This window comes from Pyrus communis, chromosome 2 (genome assembly GCF_041283825.1).
Source record: "Pyrus communis isolate YQ-2024b chromosome 2, ASM4128382v1, whole genome shotgun sequence".
In the NCBI taxonomy this organism is placed as follows: Eukaryota; Viridiplantae; Streptophyta; class Magnoliopsida; order Rosales; family Rosaceae; genus Pyrus; species Pyrus communis.
Genome location: NC_142566.1, coordinates 5402359 through 5413116, shown reverse-complemented (window position 1 = coordinate 5413116; position 10758 = coordinate 5402359). Strand labels below are relative to the sequence as shown.

The 10758-nt window shown below is 36.5% G+C and overlaps 1 long non-coding RNA gene across 4 annotated transcripts; it reads left to right on the top strand.

The window, feature by feature from the left end:
* Positions 1 to 3753: 3753 nt before the first annotated feature.
* Positions 3754 to 10405, top strand: LOC148698402 (uncharacterized). Of its 4 annotated transcripts, none has more exons than XR_015955023.1 (3): positions 3768 to 3960; positions 5861 to 6013; positions 10272 to 10405. It is a non-coding gene; the product is annotated as an uncharacterized LOC148698402 (long non-coding RNA). The 4 variants fall into 4 exon arrangements; XR_015955019.1 differs by lacking the exon at positions 10272 to 10405 and adding an exon at positions 6549 to 6809; XR_015955022.1 differs by lacking the exon at positions 10272 to 10405 and adding an exon at positions 6532 to 6809.
* Positions 10406 to 10758: the final 353 nt, after the last annotated feature.

Sequence of the window (10758 nt, the reverse complement as noted above, 5' to 3'; positions counted from 1 at the left end):
AGCGAGTAGCGCGAGAGAGCACTCCCATGATGGGTGACCCACTAGGAAGTTCTTGTGTGAATTCCCATGAGAAGTTCTTGTGGAGCGGGCCCGGGATGTGGTGGACCCCGGGCCGCAATGTGACAATTTGGTATCAGAGCCTAGCCCTGGCCGTTCCCTACCTAGCACGAGGCCTTTTTGGAGCTCGCTAACTTTGTGTTCCATCGGAACTCCGAAGTTAAGCGTGTAGCGCGTGAGAGCACTTCCATGATGGGTGATCCACTGGGAAGTTCTTGTCTGAGTTCCTAGAAACAAAACCGTGAGGTTGTGGTCGGGGCCCAAAGCGGACAATATCGTGCTACAGTGGTGAAACGGGCCCGGGATATGGTGGACCCCGGGGCGGGATGTGATATCCGGTGCATGTGAGTTGGTATGATCGCATCTCAAAGATTCAACATAAGATAGGAGTGTCGGTCGACTACCTGACACCCTCCTCATCCTCGTCCTCCTTTATCCGGGCTTGGGACCGGCAATGTAAGATAAACTTACACAAACGGAGTTCTAGACATTTCCACATTGCAGAAGAAAAATTTTAGACAACATTTCTCAAATTATGTCCGGGGGAAAAGTCTATCTAAGGATCATTAGTTTTTCATCCGGGGCAATAACACACGCAAGCGTACTCTCAATTGAAATATTCAAAATGCTAGCAATCTTTTGCTTGTATTTTAAAAACTAGATGTCTAAGGTCGTCAAGGGTGTGAACAAAGTTACAGGTCGTATTCAAATCATACAGAAACTCGACTGTTAAAAAGGTCTGAAAACATTTAGAACAATTTCTACACAAAAGAAATATGATAAAAGAATTTAGTCAAATATTACACTGCTCAAGAAGGCTTCGATTCATTTAACAACCAACGTTTTAAATGAAGTTAGCTGCAACTACACTAATATTTCGAAGATAGGCAGCTACAACGTTGTAAATGACATTTACCTGCAATTGTATAATGATGATGATGAAGAAATCCTCTCAAGCTTCTATTACTACATTCTTTTAAAGCTAATATACCTCAAATAAAAACCTGCCTCTAAGACATTAATTCAAGGGAATTGTTATTGACATTTCAAAAATTTTATTCTACGCTCTAAACTTTTTACACTCCTCATAAGTGTATTTTTCTTTCCAAATATAGAGAACTTGAAATGTACAACGAGATTTTTGAAATGCCAATAACACTTCTTTAATTTAAAATAAATTCAGTTTATACTAAAACCGAAAACACACTAAAACACTGTTCATAAGCACATTGTTGTTCCGGTTTTACCGTGTAAAAACCCGTCCCGGGATTTACGTAAGAAAATTGGTATTTTTGTATTTTCACTAAATTTGGGGGATACTTTCCTTTTTAAAATTGTTTTTTTAGCCTTAATTGGTGAGCCCAAGGGGCCCACCCCCCTGTTTTTGTTCCCCGGTTCCTTCCCTTTCCCTTTTCTTTTGTTTTTTTTTTCTGAAAAGTCTTTCTCTTCTCCCTCACTCTCTCTTCCCGTGCTCTCTCCTTTTCCCCCCCTCTTGGTGCTCTTTTCTTCGACAAGACCACACACACACACACCCATGCCCACACCTATAACTCTTTTCTAACCCCGTGGTTGTGTTTTGGACGTCGAACCATGAAGAAATCACCTCGGAGACATTTCCCCATTTTTCCGGCGAGCACCGCCCCTTTCGAGGCAATTTCCGGCCAAACCACAGCGAGTTGGCCGGCGTGCGAGGTATCAATCTCTTCGTCTCGCTGAGTACTACAACGTTCCTTTTTGTTTCACCCAATTTCATTGAGTATTGAAAAAGTTATACTCATTTGAATCTTACTCAGTTTTCCGGCGCACCCAGGCCTTCGGGCCATCTTTTTCCCCACGGGCCTTAGGCCGTTTCGGGTTTTAGCCCAAAAGCCCAACCGTTTCTTTTTTTTTATTTTTATTTTTGTTTCATTTAAAAACCCAAAAGGCCTTAGGGCCTTGGTTGCAGCCCAAACCCATTTCCCCTTTTTAATTAGGCCTTGGGCCGTGAGGTTCAAAAACCCAAACCCATTTTCTGTTTTTACCCAAACCCAACCCACTTAAAACCCTAGCCCAAAACCCTAAAGCCCAAACCCGTTCACCCTGACCCGTTGATCGTTCACTGGGTCAACGGTCAGAGTTGACTTTGACTTTGACCGGTCAACGGTCAACGTTGACTTTGACGTCCTGAACCCTCCTAGACTAATTTCGACGTCTTGAACCCGTTTCCGATGTCCGTTTTCCCAAATTCATTCGTTTGAGTAGAGTTTGACTAAATGTACAATTTATGTGCTTAGGGGCAATTATCTGTGGCGTTTCCTTCTTCGCTAGATGGCGTGGCTTTTCGACGGCGAAGTACTGTGAGTGGACCCCTTCTAAAAATGCATGTTTTGATAGTATAAATGCATACATGAAAAGCATGATTTGATGATTATGTTTTATGAAACGTTTTACGAGATAACATGCTTACTGAGGCTAGTTTGAATTATTACTATTTTTCCTATAACCCATGTTCTTATAGAATATCTGATGGATGACGATATGATATTTAGAACATGTTTAGAACACTTCTTTATAGTATAGATGATGGATGACTTTATACTATGAAGTTGATTTTCAATTTATGTATGTTCACTGGTTTTTGTACTTACCTAGTGGTCCTTTCCGCTACGAGACGTAGGGATAGATCCGGTCCGTCTCGGGCGATGGTTTGGTGTTGGCATAGGGCCTGGAGTGTGTTTTCCTCTGACTGTCTGCTCAGAGACGGGGAGCCGGCAAGGGGCTGAAGTGCATTTTCCTCTGACTGTTTGCTCAGAGACGGGGAGCCGGCATGGGGCCTGAAGTGTTATATCGAACATTCACTAGTGATTATTATTTATGCGATTTATGATTTGAGACATTGCACGACATGCTAGATTTCGGAAAACCTATGTTTCTCATTATATATGTGTTTTCATAAAACCTGGGGGTTAGTATGTTGATAACTGTTTTATTATATATATATATATATATATCAACTTGGTCCACTCATGTTTGTTTTGCGCCCCCTTCAGGACTTAGAATCGAGGCATACAATCCCGACGTCCAGTCACTTCCGCATCGGCATCTTCGAGTCCTCTTGGTGTAGGACCCATTCCTTGGTTTCATTCAATTTTATATTATTTTCTTCTAGTGTTCTAGATTAGAGGTGTGCTCTGAACACGGTCCTTATTTGCATATTAACTATTCTTTTATATTTATAAACCTTATTTATCCCTTATTTTCAGCATTTGCACTTAATAAATGGCTTTCGTCACCCTCGGGTGTCGGCCAGCACGTGCCTATCCTATTATTCGGGGAATATCGGGGTCGGGGCGTGTCATACCACCACTTGGACCTGATTTGGTACTGAGATGATTCTGAAAAAAGCTGCTATCAAAAAAAGCTGGGAGCTGTTTTTGTGTTTGGTAAACACTTAGCTTCAGCTTTTTTTCACAGTTTTGGATGAAAAAAAGCAAAAAACAAGAAGCTGCAAAACCCAGCTTTGAAAAACCAGCTTTTTTCACATCTGTTTTACCTAAAAGTTTACCAAACACTCTAATATTGTTTTTTTTTTTCAAAAGCACTTTTACAAAAAAGTTTACCAAACACTCTGCTACTTTATTTCACAGCTGCTTATTCTCACAGCACAGCAGAAACAGCTTTTTTTCAAAGCACATCAATACCAAACCAGCCCTTGGTCTCTTTTATTTCATTTATGCCACTGATCCCTTTTGACATCTGTGGCTCTCTTCGTTTCTGCTCTGCCGCAATTAAATTTACTCTCATCCCTAGAATCCAAAACTCCCTCATACGTCGCTCCTCTCCATGCCCGCCCCTTGCTTTTCATCCTGGCCTCTACTGCAATCACGCCGCTTTCCCTGCTTCCGACATCGTCCTGTTTATTGGGTAAGCTCTGAAACCTTTGTAGAACTCATGCATGTTGTGTTGATTTCAAATTTTCACTATCAATCACTCTCAAAATTCCACAAAACAACATTTTCTGTTCACATATATGAGTAATTAATTTGATTAGGTTTCTGGTCAGAGTTGCATTTATATTCTGCATTTTCTTGAAGAATTTAGTGTCTAATTTGAAAAATTCAGGAAGAATATTTGATTTTGTGCAGAACCCATCTACTAAAATGTCTAGATTTCTTAATGGACTTAAGGAAAAAGATGGTAACTTGGTTTATCCATCCCTCCAAATTTTGATATTATGTATTGTATTGAGATTTTTAGTGTCCAATCTAAAAAACCCAGCAAAAATCTTTGCTTTTTGGTAAAATTTGGTGGTTCGCTGGAAAAGAATCAAGGGTGCTAGAAAAAGATTGGTGGTGAGGTTATAAGAATATACATATTGTTAAACGTGTAAAAAAAATTCATATTATATTTGGAATTTTGAGCAATTGGTTGTGTTCAATTACTACATGAAATTCAGAAATGCAATTCGGAATTTCAATTGAGGTCGGGATCTGATTGTAGAATTTGGGTCATGTTTGGTTGTGCTGAATCGGGTTTGATGGAGAATTTTTAATCATGATCAGAATCATGGGTTTTGTTTAAAAATGAAGTTGGATTCAATTATATAATACTTTTAGAGAATGAAAGCCCTATATAATGTTTTTAGAGAATGAAAACGAGAAAGTGGTGATGGACACAAAATAGTTGCCGATCAATTATGCTTCAACCTTGGAATGTGGGGTACAAACATTATGAAAGTGTCATAAGAGAAGCACCAAAAACCAAACTCAATTTCCGGTGACTTCAAAGACAAGAAGGGCTCGAGCTTTGGGGGACATATTAAGTTTCATTGATAGTTGTTGAGATAGGTGTGAGACATAATCACCCCGTTCTATGAATGCACCACAGTTCATGCCTTTTGGTGCAGCTTTTCTCCTTAAACACAATTCCACCTGCAACGGCAGATTAGCCTTCAAGTCTCTAATTAGTGTGCAATTATAGAGTTTTGTTTAAACAGATGCATATATTTTTCACCCATATTTTCCAGGACAAAGGGCAAAAGAATCAAAGAAATGGGTTTATGTGAGTGTTTGATTATCCCATTTAATGTAACATCACGTGGAGAGTGTGACACTGATTGTGGTTTGTGAACACTACTGTCAAAAGAAGAGATAAGGTTAAAAGATGTGTTTTTGCTCACCAAATTGTTGGTTTTTGTAGAGGCACCTTCTGTTATTATTCAGTAGATCTTTGCTTATTCTCAAGTGATTTTTGCTTATTCTTTTGACAATTAGTGAGTCGGCTATGTTAGAGGGATATAATCCTCACTCATAGTATAATGTTGTTTTTGGTAATTAATTCTGCAATGGTCTATAATGACAATCGTAGTTGAGTTGCATGTATGAAAATTTGGCCTTTTGTATGGAAATTGAATTGTGTGATTGAAAATTCATAGTATTTTTTCCAATTTCCAGCTTTGAATTCACAAAAAGAGGTAATTGTCATCGTTCAAATTCAATTTCAAATAGTATTTCAGGTAAGGCTCAAGAAAATAGTAATATCAGTTTTTAAATAAACCCTTTTGTTGAATTTGAATATCTGCATGTTTGATTTTGGTATTGTAGAAATAGGATTTTTAATTTTAGTCTTGAGTAGGACTTTGATTGATGGTGCATTATGGGAGGAAATGTAGATTGAAAGTGTCTGCTTACCGTATAAAAGCCACGTTTACTTTTTAACATTTGAAGTACAATACTTTAGGAAAACACCATATTCATGAGAATGGCAATAAATTAAAACATGCAAGTCTATCAATACCAACACACTTTATTGATCATATGATTAGGGAGTACTTACTGGAACTACAACAAAGCTGGCAGCTTTGCTTTCTTTATCAGTCACTAGAAGAATAGTGGAAGCGGATGAATTTATGAGGGCTGGCTTATAGATGGATGGCTTCCTAATCTGTATGACTACCATGTTCACCGTTACTATTCAGGTTCGTCCAAAACTTGCTCGAAGAGCTGACTGTCAGTGATTTGAGCTGGTTGTAAATAGTATCATCTTTGTAAATAACATTTTAAAATCATCTCTCTTAGTGTAAACATGTTATATGTATAATAATGTCACCCTAAACAGTCTTAAAACCAACGGCATTGCGCAAGGGCCCAATTGCTAGTGTAATCTAAATGTAGTCCACAACATATACTTCATACAATACTACTATGGACTGAAACTACATAAATCGACCCCACAAAATAGAATATTGCACTTACACACAGATCAACAATATGTAACCCACATAAACAACGACGCCAGATTGAGTGTATTTGTATTAGAGGTTCAATTTCCACATTGCGTGAATTTAAAGGATAATTGTCGAAACACATTCAACAAAAGATAGCCAAATAGTGTGATAAGTCAATTAAAATCCCGTCAACAAACTTTCTATGATAAAGATCTGCTTTGAAAGGTTTCCCAAATTTGATCCATGAAAGGCATGTGTCTGTTGACCAGATCCTTACTGTTCTCAGGTGCGGTTGTCATTTCCTGTGGTTCATTACTCGGTCCGGGAGTGGAGGCGTTAGGCAACGGATTATCTGCTCTTGGAATAACGGATCCATCGGAAGGTGGTTTGTCTCCACCAACAGGGTTAATGTTAGCGTTAACCGAGCTTTCTTCGGCATACATGCTTGTAATGGAGTGATCTGGTCGAGCGGAATAAGAGTTTACTCTCAATGAAAGAATCAATTTTTGGAATCAAATTGGCAATTATAGACTTCTTTGCCATAAAACATCACTCATCTTCATCTTGGTCCAGTCAGCATCAAACATACTTGATGCTTACTCTTAACACCTTTAGTAAAGCATGTCCTCCATTATTTATTTCCATGTAACCCAATTAAAGCGGCCCGCATCCTCCATTCTAAACGGATATAAGCCAAATCAAGCTTTGATACCACTTGTTGTGAATATCGCATTTAAGAATGGGTAAAAAAAAAAAACTCCAGAAATCGAAAACAAAATAAACTATGATAAATCACACCAAGAATTAACGTGATTCACTTATATGTACCTATGTTCACGGGGCAACAATAACAATCTTTCACTATATTAATAATGAGTACATCAAATAATCTTGCCAAGCTTTTAGGACTAAGACTTGGTGAAAAACCACAAAGAATAAGTAAAAGGGATACACTCTCTATCTCTTTTATTTTCTCTCTCACACATTTTGCCTATCTCTCACTCTAACTCCTAGAGTGGAATACAACTTATTGTTTTGATCCAATTCAAAACTAGTACAATAGCCCCTTTATATAGACATAATAAAGGTCATCTTCAATAAATCCTAATTGGGATCTAGTTATGAATCATTCTCCAATTAAGAAATTAACTCCAATTGGGTAAGCAATTTAAATTGGGTAAACAAACTTCAATTGGGAAAACAACTCCAAATGGGTAACCGACTCTAATTGAGAAAACCACTCCAATTGAGAAATAACTTCAATTGAAAAAAAAACAATTTAATCCTCTAAGACTATTCCCGATAGTCTTGGGACAACTCTTCATGGGCTGAAATGAAGAGGAGCTAACGGAATACTTGGCGTAAAAATGAATATAATGACGTTCTAGGATTTATATAGCTCAGCTCACTTACTGAAATAAAGCTTTGTTATTGTATATACTCAAACGATGAATTTTGTACTATAGCTTTACATGAATATGATTAATTGATCCACCAACCATATTTATTTTGAATACAAAAATCAAGAAATTGTTGGAACTTGTGAGGGACAATTGTCCCACATCGGCCATACATCTTCACAGCATCATCTTTATAAGTGAGTCCACTCATTGCTCGCTCTTAAAGAATTGGAACAAAGCCGTAGACCCTAGGCCTTGGAGTTGGGTTGGATTTGGTTGTATGGGCTCAGACGGACAAATCACTGAAGTATGGGCTTTTAAGTTTATATTTTACGTTTTCAGGCTTTTCTGAAAAGATAAGATCAGGTTTTTTCGAAAGGATAAGACTGTTTACTGGAAACAATTACAACCCTTTTGAAGGGAAGCCTCCCAACGGTCTTTTATTTTTCACAAAGAAACACAAACCAATTTGCAAAGAATTCAAGTTCTAGTGTAAGAATTTGGGTTAGATAGCTGTATTCTGTAAGATAGATGTCCAAAAACTACTGCACAGGTTTTTTCGAAAGGATAAGATTGTTTACTGGAAACAGTTACAACCCTTTTGAAGGGAAGCCATTATAGATATGGTTGTAGGATTAGAAACAAATAATTCAATTCCAACGTTCTTTTATTTTTCACAGAGAAACACAAATCAGTTCACAAAGAATTCAAGTTCGAGTGTGAGAATTTAGGTTAGATAGTTGTATTCTGCAAGATAGACATCCAAAAACTACTGCACAGGTGCGAGGGTGTATTTCTGTCTAAGGAGATTGCTTCTGCAAACCTCTGTCTCTTTGGAAAACATGTCAATGATATTTGTTGTGATTTTATTGACAACTACATTTATTATTCATATTGTGATTTAAATATATAATGATTTATGTATACACTCTGTAATTATTTATATTTTATATAATCCGTATTTGATTGGTTCTAACAAAAATGTGTAGGAGCAGTAAGGGTAGTGTAAGGGGCATATGTACATTCTTACAGGACCTGTAGAGGCAAGGGATTGGTAGCCATGGTTAAGTTATCCTCCTTCCAAAGTTTTTTATAGCAACTGATACGACATTTTTCATTCCTAACTAATATTGTATGAGTGTTAAGTATCCCAGATCCATGATAAATGCTAAGAGGAAAAATTGGGTGGGATGATATGCATGGGTACAGCAAATAATTGATACGTGTATATAGTTTCTGGGTGAAAAATAGTGTGTTCAGAATTCAACCTCACAACGCATGTTATAGTTCAATAGATAAAACCACTAGACCTTTTCAACAATGGTAGTGCTCTAGTCGTTAGATCCTAGAATTTAAATGCTTAAATGGAAATGAGTTAGAATTAGGCTATGTCTAGTACTCGATTCCCTTCCAAGGTAATATAAAATAAATAGTGATAAACAAGGATTGGAACCTAGAATTTAAATGCTTAAACAAGGACTGGAAACAAATTCCTTTAGTTTATGGTTCAATGATTACACGTTTGATGTTAATATTACATACATTTTACTCCAAGCTAAAAAGGACTGAAAATTTCATTACTCTAGTTGCGAACCATCAACTCTCGTTTCCCCCAAAAGACTTAAAATGATCATGTAGAATTGCATGAAATTACGAGACTGAAATTGCAGAAGAGCATAAATTTTAAAGTTGATCTTGCATAAGTGTAGACAATTTTGAAATTGATTTTGCAATAGTGTATGAATTGTGAAATTGATTTTGCGGAAGTGCAGAAAACTTGAAATTGGTATTCCAGAAGCGCATGAATTGTGAAACTGATCTTGTAAAAATGTAAAAAGTTAGTTTTTATATACTTTGATAAAAGTATATAAAATCTCAAAGTATATAAAAACTAATTTTTATAAGGGACTCATAAAAATGTAAGGGACTCATAAAAAAAACACAAGAGAAATTTGAAAAATGTCTTCAAATTGGCATGTTACAACTTCAAATTCAATTTAAAATTGGCATGCCGCCTATTTAGGAACTCAACATGGTAAATTTTTATGCACTTTTCATATGTTGGTTTAAGTAGTGTTTACGTGATTAATATTATAACACTCTTTTATGCCAGTAATCTAAGAGAAATATTTTTGTTTTGACAACAATCATTTACGTGACTAATGTTATAACATTCTTTTAAATGACTTATGTGTAAAAATATATAACTAGATGAAAAAATAAATTTGCCTGTGGAGTTTAATAAAGTCATAGACAAAACACGATATAGCTTTAGGTGAAACCGTGAAACGACAAATTTGCTCCTGGATCTAATGTAGAATCATATTAGTGAAAACTGAAAAGCTGACTATGCCACATTCGTTTAGGCAAGTGGCCCTATTATTTGCCTCGGAAAATTTGAAATACATCCAACTTCATAGACCACTTTTAGAAATAGATATAATTTTTAATGATTTTTAACTTTTGAAATAAGTTCAATTTTTAGTTATTTTATACTCATATCAGAAGATTCATTTGCCTCGTACTAATCAGCAAAGAAGTAATTGACTGATTTACTTTTCATTGGCATGCATACTTTGTGGGGTCAATGATGGCTGTGCCCCTTGCAGGAGCCCACTTCACTTGGACATCCTTGTTTTGAGTGGAAGACCTTGAATCGTTGCGAAACGCCGAAACCTCGTGGAAAGTTAGAGAAAAACTACGATCTAGACTTTCAAGAAGCTTCAATGGTTCCCTTTTTCTTTTCTTTTTTCTTTCATTTTCTTTTTTTAATTATAAGTGATACTCCATGTTAATTTAAGCTCAAAAAAATAAAATAAAAAATTTACACTCGAGGTGCAGTGGGTTGAAGAAAAAAATTTTAATTATCAGAATTAACCAACACTTGCCAATAGTTTCCTTTCTCGTAGTTTGTTCATTTCCTCATATTGATCAATGTGTAATCACCATTATCTTGTTTAATTTTGGTTGAGGTATGCATTAAACTTTGAGACATATTTCAACATTCTGGAAGAAATGTGACTAGACCAATCTCTCTAGTTGGTAATGAGACTCATCCTAAAGTGATTATTGGTCAAGAAAAGTGAATTCTCACTA